This window comes from Hyperoodon ampullatus (genome assembly GCF_949752795.1).
Source record: "Hyperoodon ampullatus genome assembly, chromosome: 1".
Classification (NCBI taxonomy): domain Eukaryota; kingdom Metazoa; phylum Chordata; class Mammalia; order Artiodactyla; family Ziphiidae; genus Hyperoodon; species Hyperoodon ampullatus.
In genome coordinates this window covers 43,887,675-43,909,345 of record NC_136914.1, presented here as the reverse complement: position 1 = coordinate 43,909,345, position 21,671 = coordinate 43,887,675, and positions in this window count along the sequence as shown.

Below are 21,671 nucleotides of genomic sequence, written 5' to 3'. Positions count from 1 at the left end.
CAAAGAAAGTGTTAGAGAAGCCTGGGTTTGTTCTGAAAAAGGCAAAAATATAATGTAAAACTGTGATCTGACTGCTGAAATGTTAATATACTTTTTATCATTGCTCAGTGGAACAAAAGGCTTAATCAAGAGACTATCTTAATTTTAAAACCACAACACAATGGAAGCATAGATACAGCATAATCTTTACTTAAACTATTTTTTCTCTAATTTTGGCATCATTTATTCCTTCCCTAAACTGATATTGAATATACCAAACCCTGTGCTTTGGATTAAAGATACAAAAGTGAGTAAATCTTGGTCTCTAATCACGAAACATGACACTCTAGGGAGGATGAATGATGCTTGAACAGTTGGTTACAGGGTAAGGTAATAAAGACAACAAGAGTTAAATGCACAGAATATTCTGAGTTTCTTCCTTAACCTAAGAAATGTGTGTTGGTGTGGCTACAGGGGAGGGAAGGGAACTGACCAGAGAAGAATTCCTGGTAAGGGCAAAGAGGAGGTAAAATATATTTCAGATGGACAGGGCGCGAAATTGGGTCAGTGTGTGAGTGCTATAAGTAATTTATCATTCTTTGAATGAACAGAATTAAAGGGTGTTACAGGAGCTGATGCTGGGATAATAGGCAGCAGCCAAATGAGGAAGACCCTGGAACACAAGGTGAAGAAACACAGACTCTGTTCTTTAGGTCAGGAACTTATGAGAGATTCCAGTGGAGGGCTGGTGTGCGCAGTATGAGGAGTAGCCCCAGGTAAGTCTATCATGCTCTTCGCTTAGGAACCATATATTCATTCCTTCAACATATAACTGTTGAGTACTCACTTGGTGTCAGGAAATGTTCTGGACACTGGGGATATAACACTGAACAAGATAGTTAAGGTCTTCCTTCTTGTACAGAGGGATTAATGGCGGACAACTGGGAAATTTTAAGTAAGATTTTAAAACTTTGTGTTATGTGGAGGATGGATTTGGTGGGGTCAAGGTTAGATGCAAGGAAACAAGTTAGGGGGCTCTTGAAGTAATCTGAGAAGCTCTAGAGGGAGTCAAAGTATAGATAGTTGTAGTAAGAATAGACAGGGCCTAATTCTGGAAATATTTAGAAAGCACAATCAATAGGACATGATTATTGGAAGTAAGTTAGGGTAGAGTTGGGGGATGTGAGGGAAGGAAAAAGCTAAGAATGAATCCCAAATTTCTAGTGTAGATTATTGGGTAGATAAAACATTCATTAGGAGTAGTCTATCTTTATCCATGACCACTATAAAATGCATGGGAAAATATATATAGCATTACCTGCAGAATTACATGTAGTATCACATTATATAGAGCAGTGATCCCCAACATTTTTGGCACCAGGGACCAGTTTCGTGGAAGACAATATTTCCACGGATGGGTGGGGGGGGTGCAGGCAGTAATGCGAGGGATGGGGGGATGGGAGGGTTCAGGCGGTAATGCGTGCGATGGGGAGCGACGGGGAGCGGCAAATGAAGCTTAGCTCACTGGCCCGCCACTCACCTCCTGCTGTGCAGCCCGGTTTCTAACAGGTCGTGGACCGCTACCGGGGATTGGGGATCCCTGATATAGAGGACTACAATAAGGATGGCATACAGCTGTTGATCCACAGTGTGGCAGGGAAAGATATTTAGTGATATACCAAAAGAATTTCAGAAACAGGACATTTCTCTTTTCTCTCATAAATAAAAATGTATTATCACATTAGCAGAGGGTTTAAACAAAGGATCTCAAAAATTCTGAAATTTTAAACTTGCTTTAATCACCACTTCTCTGTTTCTATTGTTGGTCATTGTTCATATTAACACTAGCATGAAATAACTATGGCTCAGGTGAGAAAACAATGCAACTGACACTATATTTTCCTCTGCCAATAACTCAGGAGGGAAGGAATCCACAAATTAGGTTGCCACATGGTGTCAAATAATTAATTCCCACTCGATTCTGGGCAGACTTACAAGCTGGGTTCCATCCATAAGACTGATGGGAATTCTGAGGTTTGGTTTGCGTGGTGATATTTTCTATTGCCATCAACAACTGGACATAAGAATACGAATCACTGAAGAACTTGTTGTTTTTGCTGTTGTATTATCCAGGGACACTTGGGAATTTTTCCACATTTGGAAGTCATTCCTGACCTGCACTGGATAGTTTTGCTATATTTGTCATGTTGATATCTTCTGGCAGGAACACTTAGACATTTATTGTAAGAGCTTTATCAGGGGACAAAAATATTTTGGATATGCCAAATCAAATTATAGTGTACTTGAACAGTCATCATCTGTCTTTTATCCATGATTAGCATTCATTATGCAGCATCAATAAGATTTACATTAGGATTAATAGACATCATGGAAAAAATTCATATATATATATTTTTTTTCATATATATTTAAATGTTTCCTGCTGAAACCAGTACTGCTTAAGCAGTCATGATTCGGCATAACTGGATCAATTGCACCCATAGTACACTCACAAATATTTCTAATACATATTGGCTGGAACTCAAATTACCTTTAGGCAACATGGTAAAGTAGGACAAAGTTTTTCTTTGGAATCTTCTTGTTTCCAGTTTACTCAATCATTCAAAGTTTATTTATTGAGTACCTATATTGTATTAGACACAATTCTAAGCAAAATGTTCTTATCCTTTTGGAGATTACCCTTCTTCTAGTCCTAATTCCCAGCCCTCAATTTGTCCTCTTGCTCTAATCTTCCCAGAAATATAAATTACTGCTATTCTTCTTCCTCATTTATCCATTGAAATTATCCCATTCATTAGTGATCACCTTTACAGAGGTTTCTGGGGAAAAATGCCTTATCTCAAAGATATTATTAAACACTGAAGAATTCAGTTATATGTCTGGCTGATGTGGGAAATATTTGAGGAAAATAGAAATAATTTGGAACTCTCATATGAAACCATGACACATAAAAGCTATAGCTCCTGGAAGAAGTGGTGGCAGCATAATGCAGGAGGGGGTGAGTCCTGAAGCCAGACAGACAGAGGTTTAATTCCCAACTGCATTCTTCCCTAAAAGTGTGACTTAACTTGCCTGAAACACACTTTCCTAGACCTTACTAGTGGATATTAGTAAAAAATTAGAAATAATATATATTCAGTGACAGGCATGAAGTAAATGCTCAAGAAGTTACTCATTTTCTCAAGATTGAAATTGAGGAGTGTATCCACCATCAGTCTTATTTGTTCTGTGACTATATTGTATGTAGATTTACCTTTGGGCTCATGGCACTATTAAATGCCACTGATTTTTAAGATCTATGCAGTTTGGGGAGGGTGGGGGGAGAGGAGGATTTTTTTTTTTAATTTTGAAATAATTGCAGTAAAGTTGGATACTCAGTACAAAGATCTTTTCATTTTGCTAAACCATTTAAAGGTACAGTTGCTGACCAGAAGTGTTATTAACCATGATTACTTTAACATTTATTTCCCACAAAGACATTTTTTAACATAACCACGACAAGACTATCTAAGTTATTTTATTGAATGTTCCTCCATTTTAATTTGTCTGATATTTCATCATGCTTAGAGTCCTGTTGTGCATCTTTGGCAAAAATATCAGAGAAGTGATGCTGTGATCTTATTGTAGCCTATCAAGTCATGCACAGTTTCAATTTGTCCCATTGCTGAGAATATTCACTTTGGTCAAGTGATTAATGTTGTATCTGTTAGGTGTCTCCACTGTGAAAATACTCTTCCTTGTTAAATTAGTACATATTTTGTGGGGTGGTACTTTGAAATTATACATGTCCCACTTCTGATTAAAATTTTATATATTCATTTATTTATTTTCATATAATATGGACTCATGGATTCTGATTTCATTTGGTGCATTATAATCCATTACCACCCTTCTTCATTTTGATGTTAAAACTGTCCCAGATTTGGCAAGTGGGAGCTCCTTCAAGTGAGCTTCTGAGTCCTTTTGGCATGTGTCTGTCATTCTTGCAGCATCACAAAATGCCCCAGCCACATCTTTGATGTTCTCTGCCCCCAGCCCTGGAAATCAACCATTTCTCCAGGGAACCCTGTTTTCTTTTAGCATAAAATAGTACTGCGAAGCCAGTATCTGGGTGCTAATTGCTATTGGGGTGTCTCTTCTCTCAGACCCTCATAGTGGACTACAGTAGAGAATATATGTGTGTATATCTAGATCTATATTTATTTCTATATGTATCAAATGATGTTGAAAAACGAGGTCACACCAATATTTTCAAATCCAATCCAACACCACAGGGAAAGAAAGGGAAAAGAATAGAAAGGAAGGGAAAAGGGAAAGAAGGAAGGGAAGGGAAAGGAAAGGGGAAAGGAAAGAAAGAGAAAGAGAAGGGAGAAGCAGAACTCTGTGATGTTTAAGATACCACTTAAGAAGAGCTTGAGGAGAAATACAAATTCATGTTTTGAATAGAATGACAGCAGAGGTTTAATAAAATTCATGTGTGTTTATTTCTGCTTGCACTCCTAATAGTTGGGCTTGCTTACTCCTATATCTCTGTCTCTTCATGAGAACATGAAGAAGAGCTGAGGCTATTCCAGAGCAGCCATCAGTCAACTGACCTCCAAATATATAAAAGAGTCCAGGCAAAATAAGCAAAGCTGCCTACCCAATCCATAGGTAATTGCTAACACATGGGGAACCTAGCCAAGCCTAGAAGAACCTCCCAGTTAACCTATAGTCCTGTGAACAATAATGATTTATTTATCATTTTAAGCCACTAAGGTTTGGGGTCAAGTGTTATATAGCATTATTCTGGCCTGTTGAATTAAACTAGAAGTTATATTATGAAACCAGAAATACTCTTCTCCTATTAATTATACATTTTCTGTAGCATTTAGTATTCTGTAGGCATTGTTTTACTCAAAGGTGGATAAATGGACTATGGTGAGGTTTCAGGGTAAGGAAGATGTGTATGAATGAGACCACTGTGATAGGATCTCATCTCTGTCTGATTCACTACATGACCACAGACTATAATCCATAGCCACATAGTGAGCTTTTCAATAGCTCAGTATATTATTTTTCTTTGTATATCTAGCACCTAGGAGAGCTCCTACTAAATTTGCAACATTGTAAGCACTCAGTCAATAAGTGCTTGGACAAAAAGACAAGTGAATTCTGGTCAACTATTTTAAAAGATCAGTACAATAAATATTTATTTAATGAGTGAAGGAATGAGGATTCAACTTCACTAAACAGGAAGCTCTTTGTTTAAAACAGTTACTCCCTGTAATAAAATTAAGGAGTGGAAAAACAAGCCAATAGATCCAAGTCCCCAAATCAAGAAATATGTAGTAATAAAGGAGAAATGAGTAATGTTGATGAATGGGAGAGTTTTGTAGTGCAAGCATTACAGCAAAAGAGATAGGAGGGGAAACGTTTCATTTTGCTGAAAAATCAGCTTCCTCAGAACTTTGCAGTGTATGAGTTACATGTCACAGAATCCTAAAGAGAGTTAGATGTACAGGCAATATCTTCAAAGTGAGTGCACAAGAAGTATGCCCAGGACTCCTGATTTCCTGTAAATGTGATAACATTGCCTTGGAAGGGGACGCATAGAGTTTTGTTTCTTGTGATCACAATAGAAATTAATTTTGTTGCTAGCATCTTTTAAAAATAAATGTAAAAACTTGGCTTTCCTTTACCATGTTCCAATTAAAATCAAGATTTTAATAATTATTCTCAGAAACCAAGTTGATGTTGATACATTACTATGCAGATAGCTCTGTGTTGTAACGATGATGTTTTGTGCTTGGATGATAATAACTGTCAAAATGCAAGGGGTTAGTGAACAGGACCCATGGGGAATAGCAGGATGACACTCTATACAAGACATTCTGCTAATAGGTCTGAGAGCAATTACTGTATGGTTTATGATCACAACACTTAACCCTCTCACTCTCAGAATGTAGGAAGCTTAGCCAGAAAACTGCCTGAGGAAATATTCTGCTCTCCATGTTTTATCATTAGAGTCCATTTAAGGTGCATGTTATGAAGACTGTCAAATATGTCTGTGCATTAGAAACATCAACTTGGTCTGTAATATGACTGCTGCACAGAAAATGAGCAAACCCAGAGAAGAATTCACCAGTTCCTGAACCAGCCTAGTCTGATTACTTGCATTTTTAACTTTTTCAGTTGATTAGTTACTCTTTTCTTGTTTTCATGCACTGCTCCTTCACATCAGCATTAAGGTCTCTTTATTTTGTACTTGAATGTTGTTATGGCATTTTGCTAGCTCCTATTTTCTTTAAAGAAAGTGTAATCATATGAGTCATGTTTACAAAAGGCAAAATAAGCCCTTAGTAATCATCTCATTTACCCATTAGTCAACATTATTTCTAAAACATTCCAAATCTACTACCATATCTTTTTCTGCCAACCAATAAGGTACTTTGGTTTCTCAATTCTAGAATTTTTTCCATACACTAATTCATGTCTGTTACTTACTTATCCCATCATCTGCTACCAAGAAAACAGACCAAGTTATCTTCTGATTAAACCATAACAAGGAGCGTGGAGGTCATAAACAAATGTGATTATTGAAAGGAAGCTTCATAATTTAGAGATTTGAAGAAAGAGGGTGATAATATGGAGTAGGCTAGTTGTGACATTTAGTCACTAAGTGATTTGGAGATAGTCTCTGAGCCCATAAAATTCAGATATAATAGGTTTCTAATTCCAATCAGCATGCCTTCCAGTGACTGACAATTTGAATTAAAAATTAACAAAAAATTATCTTCTAATTTAATAATTATGTATAACATAGGAATTTTTACAAATAACCTCCATGAGTTCCTTTTAACAAATATGTATTTGGCGTAAATAAGACTTTTTTTCTGTATAATCACATACAATAAATTCAGCTTTCTTTTGTACAATATTTGACTATATCAATGTGCAACACAGAAGTACTATTGCCAATAATAGCTTTACTTTTTTTTTTTTTTTTTTTTTTGGTACGCGGGCCTCTCACTGTTGTGGCCTCTCCCGTTGTGGAGCACAGGCTCCGGATGCGCAGGCTCAGCGGCCATGGCTCACGGGCCCAGCCGCTCCGCGGCATGCGGGATCCTCCCGGACCGGGGCACGAACCCGCATCCCCTGCATCAGCAGGCGGACTCTCAACCACTGCGCCACCAGGGAAGCCCTACTTTTTAATATTGACTACATAAAGTTGAGTTGTCTGCTTAGTTCATGATAACCCCAACCAGGGCTTCTAGGTACATTTGTGCATTTGTGCTTGTAAATATAGGGAGAATTGTTAACATTTGTAGTCATTTTATGTATATTTATTGCAGATATACTTTTTATAATAACTTTCCAGCATTTAGCAGTACATCCTTTTGTGAGGGATGGGTAGATTTTTCTAATTCACACAAAGGCAATATTTAGGTCAGCAATAAGATGACTTTTTCTTAGATTTGCTTTTCAACCCTAAAATCTGAAGTCCCCAACAGAAGTTCATACTATATGACTTTTCCTCCCTGGCTAGAGATGTCTGGATCAGTGATGGATACCTACCCATGCTGGGCCAATCAGAACTTTCTCCTGGTCTGTTTCTCTGTGAAATTGGAACTGAGGACATGAAAAGTGAAGAGTTACAGCTTTGTGATGAAGTCAAAGTAGCTAACCTTTAGGAAGATAAGAATAATAAAGACAGGAAGAGAAGAGCAGGGACAAAGAGGGGGCATGATATCTAGATGACGGTGGGCTTACTTTTCAATGGTTTTCCATCTACCAGTTCCAGTCTCTTCTGGAGTCTGGCTGTCTTTTGTTGCCATGGATTTCAGGAGCTATGCACACATTATTTTAATGAAACTACCTCCTCCTCATTTGAAAAATTAAATTAGGTTGAGTAGAGAATAGTAGCTTTGTCGATAGGAAATTATGATATTTTATGATGACTGCTAAGACGATAAAGGATAGGGTGTTAGACTCCAGACTCAAATTTGGGGAATGAGGAAGTTTTTCTGGAGGAAGTACCATTTATGGAGAGACATGAAAGAATGGTAGAGATAACCAGATGAATAACTGAGAAAGGATTCCAGAAAAAGACAACAGCATCATGAATGCCATAGATGAGAATGAGCAAGGGGAGCTGAGGGGAAGGGAAATAGTCCCAGCTGGTGAAAGATGAGGCTGGACAATTTGTTAACAGTTCCGATTTTAAAAAGACTTCATAAACTGTCATAAAGAGTTTGGACATGCTCCCAAGAGCAATGGAGAGCACAAGATAAGATTGCTAAGTAGGCAGAGGGCAGGACTTTAAGGATTTGCAGGATTTAGGACTTGTTGTGTAAATTACTTTAGTTTTATCAGAACAGCATGTTTAAAACATGGGAGAACAGACTGGCATTTTAGGATGAAATAGATCAATCTAGTTAGGATAACCACAGAAATGTAGGGAAAAAGTGATGAGGAGAAACAGGAAACCACCCCAGGAGATGATTACATGGTTACAAGAGGTATTCAGTAGGAAGCAGATAAACTGGATTCAGAGGGTTAGTGAGGGGGAAGAATCCTGGAAGACAGCTGTCAGCCTGAGATGGATACTGTATTAAGCAACACTGGTGTGTGATTTTTTTTTTTTTTTTGAGAAGCATGTTTTTCTCCCTTTCCTTCACTAGTATGTTGTGAAAAAGTATAAAAAACAGGGTTGTTGTAAGATAGGTGCTAAAGAGGCCTAAATAGAATACAAAACCCACTGTTTTTCAGAGCACCTGGCTGGTCCAAAGAAAAATATACAAGGAAGGGGTGAGGTGATCTCTGGTTTAATATGGGTAGGTGTTCACATCCAAAACTCTTTTTACCAAAAATATGGCAGTATGAATCCATTTATTTATTAAATATTTATTGAGTGCTTACTCTGTGCAAGGCACTATGTTAGGCCTTGTGACCTTGTGGTGACACATTGGCAAAGAAGATATACAATGTCCCTACCCTCATGGAGCTTATAATCTACTAGGGGAGACTATCATTAATTAAATAACTTAAAAAAAATTGTTTTCTCCTATCCCCACCCGGCTCATTTTCTTTTCCCTCCACTTGGGGAGTTTTTTATTTTTCTACTTTATTTATTTTTTATTTTTATTTATTTTTTTTACATCTTTATTGGAGTATAATTGATTAACAATGGTGTGTTAGTTTCTGCTTTATAACAAAATGAATCAGTTATATATATACATATGTTTCCATATCCCGTGCCTCTTGCGTCTCCCTCCCATCCTCCCTATCCCACCCCTCCAGGCGGTCACAAAGCACCGAGCTGATCTCCCTGTGCTATGCGGCTGCTTCCCACTATCTATCTACCTTATGTTTGGTAGTGTATATATGTCCATGCCTCTCTTTCGCTTTGTCACAGCTTACCCTTCCCCCTCCCCATATCCTTAAGTCCATTCTCTAGTAGGTCTGTGTCTTTATTCCTGTCTTACCCCTATGTTCTTCATGACATTTTTTTTCTTAAATTCCATATATATGTGTCAGCATACAGTATTTGTCTTTCTCTTTCTGACTTACTTCACTCTGTATGACAGACTCTAGGTCCATCCACCTCATTACAAATAGCTCAATTTCGTTTCTTTTTATGGCTGAGTAATATTCCATTGTTTATATGTGCCACATCTTCTTTATCCATTCATCCGATGATGGACACTTAGATTGTTTCCATCTCCGGGCTATTGTAAATAGGGCTGCTATGAACATTTTCATACATGGCTCTTTTTGAATTATGGTTTTCTCAGGGTATATGCCCAGTAGTGGGATTACTGGGTCATATGGTAGTTCTATTTGTAGTTTTTTAAGGAACCTCCATACTGTTCTCCATAGTGGTTGTACCAATTGACATTCCCACCAGCAGTGCAAGAGTGTTCCCTTTTTTTCCACATCCTCTCCAGCATTTATTGCTTCTAGATTTTTTGATGATGGCCATTCTGACTGGTGTGAGATGACATCTCATTGTAGTTTTGATTTGCATTTCTCTAATAATTAAAGATGTTGAGCACCCTTTCATGTGTTTGTTGGCAGTCTGTATATCTTCTGTGGAGAATTGTCTATTTAGGTCTTCTGCCCATTTTTGGATTGGGTTTTTTGTTTTTTTGTTATTGAGCTGCATGAGCTGCTTATAAATTTTGGAGATTAATCCTTGGTCAGTTGCTTAATTTACAAATATTTTCTCCCATTCTAAGGGTTGTCTTTTGGTCTTGTTTATGGTTTCCTTTGCTGTGCAAAAGCTTTGAAGTTTCATTAGGTCCCATGTGTTTATTTTTGTCTTTATTTCCATTTCTCTAGGAGGTGGGTCAAAAAGGATCTTGCGGGCCTCCCTGGTGGCGCAGTGGTTGAGAGTCCGCCTGCCGATGCAGGGGATACGGGTTCGTGCCCCGGTCTGGGAGGATCCCATATGCCGCGGAGCGGCTGGGCCCGTGAGCCATGGCTGCTGAGCCTGCGCATCCGGAGCCTGTGCTCCGCAACGGGAGAGGCCACAGCACTGAGAGGCCTGCGTACCACAAAAAAAAAAAAAAAAAAAAAAAGGATCTTGCTGTGATTTATGTCATAGAGTGTTCTACCTATGTTTTCCTCTAAGAGTTTGACAGTGTCTGGCCTTACATTTAGGTCTTTAATCCATTTTGAGCTTCTTTTTGTGTATGGTGTTAGGGAATGATCTAATCTCATACTTTTACATGTCCCTGTCCAGTTTTCCCAGCACCACTTATTGAAGAGACTGTCCTTTCTCCACTGTACATTCCTGCCTCCTTTATCAAAGATAAGGTGGCCAACTAAGATCAGGAACAAGACAAGGCTGCCCACTCTCACCACTCTTATTCAACCTAGTTTTGGAAGTTTTAGCCACAGCAATCAGAGAAGAAAAGGAAATAAAAGGAATCCAAATTGGAAAAGAAGAAGTAAAGCTGTCACTGTTTGCAGATGACATGATACTATACATAGAGAATCCTAAAGATGCTACCAGAAAACTACTAGAGCTAATCAATGAATTTGGTAAAGTAGCAGGATACAAAATTAATGCACAGAAATCTCTGGCATTCCTGTACACTAATGATGAAAAATCTGAAAATGAAATCAAGAAAACACTCCCATTTACCATTGCAACAAAAAGAATAAAATATCTAGGAATAAACCTACCTAAGGAGACAAAAGACCTGTATGCAGAAAATTATAAGACACTGATGAAAGAAATTAAAGAGGATACAAATAGATGGAGAGATATACCATGCTCCTGGATTGGAAGAATCAATATTGTGAAAATGACTCTACTACCCAAAGCAATATACAGATTCAATGCAATCCCTATCAAACTACCACTGGCATTTTTCACAGAACTAGAACAAAAAATTTCAAAATTTGTTTGGAAAAACAAAAGACCCCGAATAGCCAAAGCAATCTTAAGAACGAAAAATGGAGCTGGAGGAATCAGGCTCCCTGACTTCAGACTTTACTACAAAGCTACAGTAATTAAGACAGTGTGGTACTGGCATAAATACAGAAAGATAGATCAGTGGATCAGGATAGAAAGCCCAGAGATAAACCCACGCACATATGGCCAACTTATCTTTGATAAAGGAGGCAGGAATGTACAGTGGAGAAAGGACAGCCTCTTCAATAAGTGGTGCTGGGAAAACTGGACAGGGACATGTAAAAGTATGAGATTAGATCATTCCCTAACACCATACACAAAAATAAGCTCAAAATGGATTAAAGACCTAAATGTAAGGCCAGAAACTATCAAACTCTTAGAGGAAAACATAGGTAGAACACTCTATGACATAAATCACAGCAAGATCCTTTTGGACCCACCTCCTAGAGAAATGGAACTAAAAACAAAGATAAACAAATGGGACCTAATGAAACTTCAAAGCTTTTGCACAGCAAAGGAAACCATAAAGAAGACCAAAAGACAACCCTCAGAATGGGAGAAAATATTTGCAAATGAAGCAACTGACAAAGGATTAATCTCCAAAATTTATAAACAGCTCATGCAGCTCAATAGCAAAAAAACAAACAACCCAATCCAAAAATGGGCAGAAGACTTAAATAGGCATTTCTCCAAAGAAGATATACAGACTGCCAACAAACACATGAAAGAATGCTCAACATCATTAATCATTAGAGAAATGCAAATCAAAACTACAATGAGATATCACCTCACACCAGTCAGAATGGCCATCATCAAGAAATCTACAAACAATAAATGCTGGAGAGGGTGTGGAGAAAAGGGAACACTCTTGCACTGCTGGTGGGAATGTGAATTGGTACAGCCACTATGGAGAACAGTATGGAGGTTCCTTAAAAAACTAAAAATAGAACTACCATATGACCCAGCAATCCCACTACTAGGCATATACCCTGAGAAGACCATAATTCAAAAAGAGACATGTACCAAAATGTTCATTGCAGCTCTATTCACAATAGCCCGGAGCTGGAAACAACCTAAGTGTCCATCATCGGATGAATGGATAAAGAAGATGTGGCACATATATACAATGGAATATTACTCAGCCATAAAAAGGAACGAAACTGAGCTATTTGTAATGAGGTGGATAGACCTAGAGTCTGTCATACAGAGTGAAGTAAGTCAGAAAGAGAAAGACAAATACCGTATGCTAACACATATATATGGAATTTAAAAAAAAAAAGTCATAAAGAACCTAGGGGTAAAACGGGAATAAAGACACAGACCTACTTGAGAACGGACTTGAGGATATGGGGAGGGTGAAGGGTAAGCTGTGACAAAGTGAGAGAGAGGCATGGACATATATACACTACCAAACGTAAGGTGGATAGATAGTGGGAGGCAGCCGCAGAGCACAGGGAGATCAGCTCGGTGCTTTGTGACCGCCTGGAGGGGTGGGATAGGGAGGGTGGGAGGGAGGGAGATGCAATAGGGAAGGGATGTGGGAACAGATGTGTATGTATGACTGATTCACTTTGTTATAAAGCAGAAACTAATAAAAAATAAATAAATAAATTTAAAAAAAAAAAAAGATAAAGTGGCCATATGTGTGTGGGTTTATCTCTGGGCTTTCTATACTGTTCCACTGATCAATCTTTCTGTTTTTGTGCCAGTACCACACTGTCTTGATTACTGTAGCTTTGTAGTATAGTCTGAAGTCAGGGAGCCTGATTCCTCCAGCTCCGTTTTTCATTCTCAAGATTGCTTTGGCTATTCGGGGTCTTTTGTTTTTCCAAACAAATTTTGAAATTTTTTGTTCTAGTTCTGTGAAAAATGCCAGTGGTAGTTTGATAGGGATTGCATTGAATCTGTATATTGCTTTGGGTAGTAGAGTCATTTTCACAATATTGATTCTTCCAATCCAGGAGCATGGTATATCTCTCCATCTTTTTGTATCATCTTTAATTTCTTTCATCAGTGTCTTATAATTTTCTGCATACAGGTCTTTTGTCTCCTTAGGTAGGTTTATTCCTAGATATTTTATTCTTTTTGTTGCAATGGTAAATGGGTGTGTTTTCTTGATTTCACTTTCAGATTTTTCATCATTAGTATATAGGAATGCCAGAGATTTCTGTGCATTAATTTTGTGTCCTGCTACTTTACCAAATTCATTGATTAGCTCTAGTAGTTTTCTGGTAGCATTTATAATTAATTATAATTATTTATAATTTTGTGCATATGTAAGACAGTCCTGACTAACCTATGTGTATTTGAGGAAGTAGTATTTGGATGATGTTACAGAGTGAATTGTGTCCCCCTAAATTCATGTGTTAAAGTTATAACCCTCAGTGTCACTGTATTTGGAGATAGAACCTTTAAGGAGGTCATTAAGGTAAAATGAGGTCATACATGTGGGGCTCTAATCCAAAGGACTGGTGTCCTTATAAGAAGAAAAAGACCAGAAGTACGCCTGCACAGAGGAAAAGCCATGCAGGACACAGTGAGAAGGCGATGTCTGCAAGCCAAGGAGAGAGGTCTCACCAGAAAGCAACCCTTGACCTTCCAGCCTCCACAGCTGTGAGAAAATAAACCCAGGCTGTAGTATTCTGTTATGGTAGCCTGAGCAGTCTAGTATAGACAGTATTCTGAAGGATGAACAAGTACATTTTTGTCAATATGGGCAGGACAGGAGGGAGTGTATCATGCTGAGGGAAAAAAGGCATGTGCCTCAGGTGAGAAACCTCATGGAGGCTTGGAGCCGAGAGAAGATCAGTGTGAAGAGAGAGGGGCAGAGTGGCAGGGGTCAGAATGGGCAGTTTTGTAGGCCTAGTTACATGAATGACTGTTTTTTATCTGAAAAGTACTGGAAGACCATTGAAAGGTCAAATCAAGGGCGTGACATAATTAGATTTGCTATTACAAAATATAATTCTGATTTTGGTCAGGAGGACAGGTTGGAAGGAGGCAGGGGGTGAGTTTGGAGACCTCTGTAGAACCTAGGAGAGATGGTGGTGATGCAGTGTGGTGGAGAGGAGTGGATGGATTTAAGAGATGTTTAGAAAGGGGCACTGACTTGTTTTGTGATTAGTGGGCTGTGGTGAGGTAAGTAAATGGGGGTGTCAAAAGTAATTTTCATGTTTGGGGCTAGGGCATCTTGGAGACTGGTAGTGTGATTTATTTAGATAGGAAACCATGGAGGAAGGATACTCTCTGGGGGGAAAGATCACCTTCTTGTGGCAGGTGAAACTAAGAGTGAGTGAGTCTTGGTATTGTTTCAGGGGCCATTGATCCATGCTTAACCAGAAACTACAGGCTGTAGATTCAATGAATAAGACCCAGCTGCTTAGAGGAGGGGGCTGGTGAGAGCTAGGCTGGGCGCAGGCTCCAAATGAGAAAATCCTCAGTGTAGATACTGATCAATATCAAGGGAGTGCACCATAAAAGGGGGAATCAGGTGCTCCAGCATCACCCTACTTCTAGACACCAAAGCTCTGGCATGAGATGAACTTCAGCCACACGCACTCAACCTGAGGCGTTCGTATACTCTATGCACTCAGCAGGGCTGGCTCAGGATCTCAACCAAGAGAGGGCATGAGTGAGTCCTCTTCCCTGAGCCTGCTCTCTGGTTTCAAAGAGAGTCCAAGTCTCACTCTTCTGTAATTATTGGCCATGAAGTAATACTTAGCAGCCAATGTATTTATTTATGTATGCATTGATCTCTGTTGAACAAATATGTACGCAGTGCATACCATAACTTATTTCTATGTCACAGAATCTTATGAGGTAGATAATATTACTATCATCATTATACAGACAAAGAAACTGAGGCACAGAGAAGTCTAGCTAGTAAGTGACAGAGAGCTAGGATTTGTCGTGGAAGGTTGGTCTACCTTTACCATGCCCATTATAATGTATTTAATTTTCTTCCTTTTTAGATATTTAAGTGAAATAGCATTAACAAGCTATGTTTGAAAAACTCAGATGTAGGAAGATCTGCTTCTAGTCCTTGCTAGTTCAAATGAGCTCCCAAAGTTGGGCTCCAGGTAGGTTCCATTATAGTCTCCATATTCTCACAAGACCTTCTTTGATTTAAAAAAGAAATAAAAACCATGTGGCCTTTTAGAGGAATTACAAGAATAATCCATGGTAAGTACAGTCAGTGTCAGACGGCCCACATTAAAGACTGATGGAATCTACTTAGACAGAGAACACTCGCAGCCCTGGTAGCTCCACTGAGGGATCCAGGTTTCCACTCCCTGGTCCCCCACCTTTCTTCATGAGGAGACAGGGGCTTCTTGCAAATCTTCTGCTAGTTGGACAAGGCAGGTTACGGAATAAGGGAGAAAACAACCTTGCAACCTTTGGACCGGCTCTGCAGCTCTGGCATAGCTGCGGTGCATTTGTGTTTCACAGCAAGGTGTAACTCATGAAGAAACGGTATGCACTGCAGAAGTCCCAAGAATCGGGAAGGAGGGCTGGGCTACAAACCACCCACAAAGTTAATACTCTCAAGGGATGTGAGCGTCTGGGTTACCATTTATAAAAGTGAGGTTAAAAAAGAAACTTCAAACTTTTTAAAAAAAGTAGATAAATTATAATTTGATCTAAAAGAAAAAGAGGAAGATAAAATGGTAAAAATCAAATGAAGGAGAAAATTAAAATAGCTAAAATAAATGCACAATATAGATGACATGAAGGTGGAAAAAACTGAGACAAAAATCTAAAGTTTAACACAAGTGGTGTGTGATGTATATGAGTGAGGGCAGTTGTAGAGGCCCAGGAGGTATTCTGAACTTTTCCCTCCCTGGCCCGTCTACACTGATCTTACCCCAGCTGGTTCTCTAAGATTTGAGGCACGAGAATCTTGGAGAGATTTCCTCAGTAGAAAATCTCAGGTGAAAGTCCTGGAATCTAGCTCCTCTGCCTAATCCAGGTGCCTTCATACACAAACATTAGAAGGAGGTCTAATCAACACACAGAGCTCCTAAAAAGTCCCTGGTATCCAGTAGCATACTGAACATAGAGAAAAACACACAGAAATACCCACTACATCCACCCCCATCTGCGTGAACGTGCCTTAATTCTGCTACTGTTGAAGAAGAACAGAAAGTTTCCTTCTCAGTTTTCATTTGGCTTTCCACTAAGAAGGTTTCAGGCCACCTATCCTGTCTAACAGGGATCAAATATAGAGATACTATTGTTGGTATTACTGATAATACCTGCATTTGTCACAAGGTAGTTGATGGCATATGTGTATGTGCCCGAGTGTGTGTGTGCACGTGTATGTGTCTGTGTGTTGTATTTTGAACAGACTTTCTCTTTGTTTTGCAATGGTACTGATTTAGGTAACCACTTGGGTAGATAACATTAATGGCCTGGATTGTTCACCCTTCCCTCTATTCAACCCCTTTGCTATGGGTCCAATTCAAATATTAATGTCACCCAGAAACACCTATATCGACACACCCAGAATAATGTAAGACTAAATATCTGGGCAGCCCACGGCCCAATCAAATTGACACATAAAATTAACCATCACATCATGTGACTTTGCAGTAATGTCCACGGAAAATCTGATATATTTCCTCACTGTTTAACTTAGATTTGGCTGTGTGACTTGCTCTTACCTCCAGAGTGCTTGCAGGCTTGTCATGACCTAAAGTTTAAAAAGCTCTTTTGCGTTTCTACTTGTGCTACTGCATCTCTGCCATAACTGTGAGGTAATACGTCTGGGATAACCTGCTAGGCCCATGAAGAAGATGAGAAGCTCATGAAGCAGATTTGAATTACCCCACCTGGGCCCAGCTAAGATCAGCCAACCCACAGTCTTGTTAACTAAATAAAAACTTATTGTTGCATGACTCTGAGAATTTGTGGGTTTTGTTACATAGTGTTATTGTGCTCATAGCTAAACATTATACCATCCATTTCATTTAGATGGATAATTTTTTCCTGTTCTATATGTTCAGTTGTTGCAAACTTTCTTATTTGGTCTTTTCATCTGACTTCTGTAATAATACCCCAAAGTATTATGATAGCATAGATGTTTTACTTAGGTTTAATATCCACCTCACCAAAAGAGTGTAATGTGAACTTTCAGGACTAAAAGTTATACAGAAGCAGTAAAGCTACACAGCCCTCTGTAATGCACAATGTAAGGAAGTATATATTTTAATGCAAAGAACTGAAACTGTAACAGACAGATGTGATCCTGTCAGTCGTTCCCCTGCTCAAAACCCTCTTTCTCTGTCAGTTTACAAAATAAAATCCAGAGTTCTTAGTCTGGTAGGTAGGCCCCATGCCATTTGTTCCAAACGCCTCTTAATGCCTTGTGTAACCTGCATGTTGAACATCTGAATTAATGGACCGTAATCATAAAAGTAACTTGCTTTTTGTCTTTCACCATCCCTTTAAAACTGATCAGTGTGAGTATTCCTTCTCCTGCCCCAAATGCAAAAGTAGACAATCCCAGGACCTTTTACTTTCTCTTAGATTTATTCTTTCTTTTGTTCTCTTTGAGTTATAATCTGAATTCAGTGACTAAATTTGCCAGTTGAATATACCAATCAAAACTCTAAATTTAATGTAAAGTTAAATTTCGTACCTTCCTCTAAGCTGTCCTGGGATCAACTACTGCTTGCAGTAGAAAAGGGAGAAGAAATTCTCCTTTAGTGTCATTCATCTCCTCCCTCAATAGTCAACTACTGTTTTTGACCACTTAAGGCTGGAGCTGGAGCTGGAGTAGGAAAGGGAGGTAAGGGGAAGGCAAGTGCTTACCTGACTAATACTAAGATCAGACGGTTGATCCTGATCAATGTTTAAAGCTGCCTCTTCCTTTGAATGTAAATTTCCTGCTGTAAGCAGGCCCTCTCCTTCAGCTGGTTACCCCAAATTCCTTTCAGCTCCCAGTGTTCTCCCACAGCTTCTCACACTGGATTTCTTCTTACTCTGTAAGGTCACCATCTGGGCAGGATCCTTTTTAAAGTAACAACCCTATCATAGTTTCCATGTATGGTCCTTCAAATGGACAAGCATCTGACGCTAGAAGAGGAGGTTACAACCTAGATGTGACTCTCCACTTGGCTGCATAGACCATTGGGCAGAGTATAGAACTAGGCCACCATATCCTTGATACAAGGCACAAAACTGAAGCCCTCTGAGTGGCCCTATTAAAGTCCCCTCATTAAATTTCCTACACTGGGGAGAAAAAGTTCCCCAGTGCCAGTCTCTCCAAAGAAATTCTCCTCTCTAGTCTTCCTATTATCAGTTTTTCAACCTTTTACAATTTGATGTGTTAAGTTCAGGAAAGTCAGATAATTGGTTTGTAGCCAAATCATTTGAAATTTATCACATGGTCCAGCACCACTATTTTATCTCAATGCCACAGTCAAAATTTCCAATTTGTCACGTTTCGCGTTTCTCATTATCTCCCAGGTGGCCTACTGTGCATTTATATGATTCTTGTGGTTCTCCAAACCTTTAAGCATCTGTGTTCTCTTTTCTTTTTTTTCATATGACCAAATATTTACTTATTTGTTTGTTTATTTATTTAATTTATTTTAACATCTTTATTGGAGTATAATTGCTTTACAGTGTTGCGTGGGTTTCTGCTGTATAGCAAAGTGAATCAGCTATATGTGTACATATATTCCCATATCCCTTTCCTCTTGCATCTCCCGCCCACACTCCCAATCCCACCACTCTAGGTGGACAGAAGGCACTGAGCTAATCCCCCGTGCCATGTGGCTGCTTCCCACTAGCTATCTATTTTATATTTGGTAGTGTATATATGTCAATGCTACTCTCTCACTTTGTCCCAGCTTAACTTTCCCCCCTGTGTGTTCTCAAGTCCATTCTCTACGTCTGTGTCTTTACTCCTGTCCTGCCCCTAGGTTCATCAGAACCATTTTTTTTCTTTAGATTCCATATATATGTTAGTATATGGTATTTGTTTTTTGCTTTCTGACGTACTTCAGTCTGTATGACAGATTCTAGGTCCATCCACCTCACTATAAATAACTCAATTTCGTTTCTTTTTCGGCCAAGTAATATTCCATTGTATAGATGTGCCACTTCTTTTTTATTCATTCATCTGTCGATGGATACTTAGGTTGCTTCCATGTCCTGGCTATTGTAAATAGTGCTGCAATGAGCATTGTGGTACATGTCTCTTTTTGAATTATGGTTTTCTCAGGGTATATGCCCAGTAGTGGGATTGCTGGCTCATATGGTAGTTCTATTTTTAGCTTTCTAAGGAACCTCCATAATGTTTTCCATAGTGGCTGTATCAGTTTACATTCCCACCAACAGTGCAAGAGGGTTCCCTTTTCTCCACACCCTCTCCAGCATTTATTGTTTGTAGAATTTTTGATGATGGCAATCTGACTGGTATGAGGTAATACCTCATTGTGGTTTTGATTTGTATTTCTCTAATGATTAGTGACGTTGACCATCCTTTCATGTGTTTGTTGCCAATCTTTATATCTTCTTTGGAGAAATGTTTATTTAGGTCTTCTGCCCATTTTTGGATTGGGTTGTTTGTTTTTTTGATATTGAGCTGCATGAACTGCTTGTATATTTTGGAGATTAATCCTTTGTCAGTTGCTTCATTTGCAAATATTTTCTTCCATTCTGAGGGTTCTCTTTTCATCTTGTTTATGGTTTCCTTTGCTCTGGAAAAGCTTTTAGGTTTCATTAGGCCCCATTTGTTTATTTTTGTTTTTATTTTCAGTACTCTAGGGGACAAATCAAAAAGGATCTTGCTGTGATTTATGTCATAGAGTGTTCTGCCTGTGTTCTCCTCTAACAGTTTTATAGTGACTGGCCTTACATTTAGGTCTTTAATCCATTTTGAGTTTATTTTTGTGTATGGTGTTAGGAAGTGCTCTAATTTCATTCTTTTACATGTAGCTGTCCAGTTTTGCCAGTACCACTTATTGAAGAGGCTGTCTTTTCTCCATTGTGTATTCTTGCCTCCTTTATCAAAAATAAGGTGACCATATGTGCGCGGTTTTATCTCTGGAATTTCTATCCTGTTCCATTGATCTGTATTTCCGATGAGGCTGGATCTTGTCCTTCTGGTGGTCAGGACTGCGTCCAGTGGTGTGTTTTGGGGTGTCTGTGACCTTGTTATGATTTTAGGCAGCCTCTCTGCTAATGGCTGGGGTTGTGTTCCTCTCTTGCTAGTTGGTTGCCATGGGGCTTCCAGCACTGGAGCTTGCTGGCTCTTGGGTGGAGCTGGGTGTTAGTGTTGAGATGAAGATCTCTGGTAGAGCTCTTGTTGATTGGTATTACATGGGGTCGGGAGGTTTCTGGTGGTCCAATGTCCTGGACTCGGCCCTCCCACCTCGAAGGCTCAGGCGCAACACCCAGCCAGAACACCAAGACCCTGCCAGCCACACGGCTCAGAAGAAAAGGAAGAGAGAAAAAAAAAAAAACACCAAAAAAACCAAACCCAAAACATGAACAGACAGAACCCTAGGACAAATGGTAGAAGCAAACCTATACAGGCAAAATCACACAAAGAAGCATGCACATAGACACTCACAAAAAAAGAAGAGAAAAAAAAAAGGTAGAGAGCAACCAAACCAATAAACAAATCCACCAATGATAATAAGCACTAAATATTATGCTAAGCATAAAACCAGAAGCAAATTAGATGCAGATGGCAAACCCCAAGTCTACAGTTGCTCCCAAAGTCCACCACCTCAATTTTGGGAATATTCGTCGTCTATTCAGGTATTCCAGAGTTGCAGGGTACATCAAGTTGATTGTGGGGATTTAATCTGTTGCTCCTGAGGCTGCTGGGAGAGATTTCCCTTTCTCTTCTTTGTTTGCACAACTCCTGGGGTTCAGCTTTGGTTTTGGCCCCGCCTCTGTGTGTAGGCCACCCTCAGGAGTCTGCTCCCCACCCAGACAGGAGGGGTTTAAAGCAGTGGCTGATAAGGGCTCTCTTGCTCACTCAGGATGGGGGGAGGGAGGGGTACGACAGTCATAATTGGAATGTGGGGTGAGCCTGAGGCGGCAGAGGCCGGTATGACCTTGCAACAGCATTAGGCATGCTGTATGTTCTCCCAGGGAATTTTTCCCTGGATCTCCAGACCCTGGCAATGGTATGCTGCACAGGCTCCCAGGGGGGGTTTGATAGTGACCTGCACTTGCACACAGGATTCTTGGTGGCAGCTGCAGCAGCCTTAGCGTTTCATGCCATCTCTGGGGTCCAAGATGATAG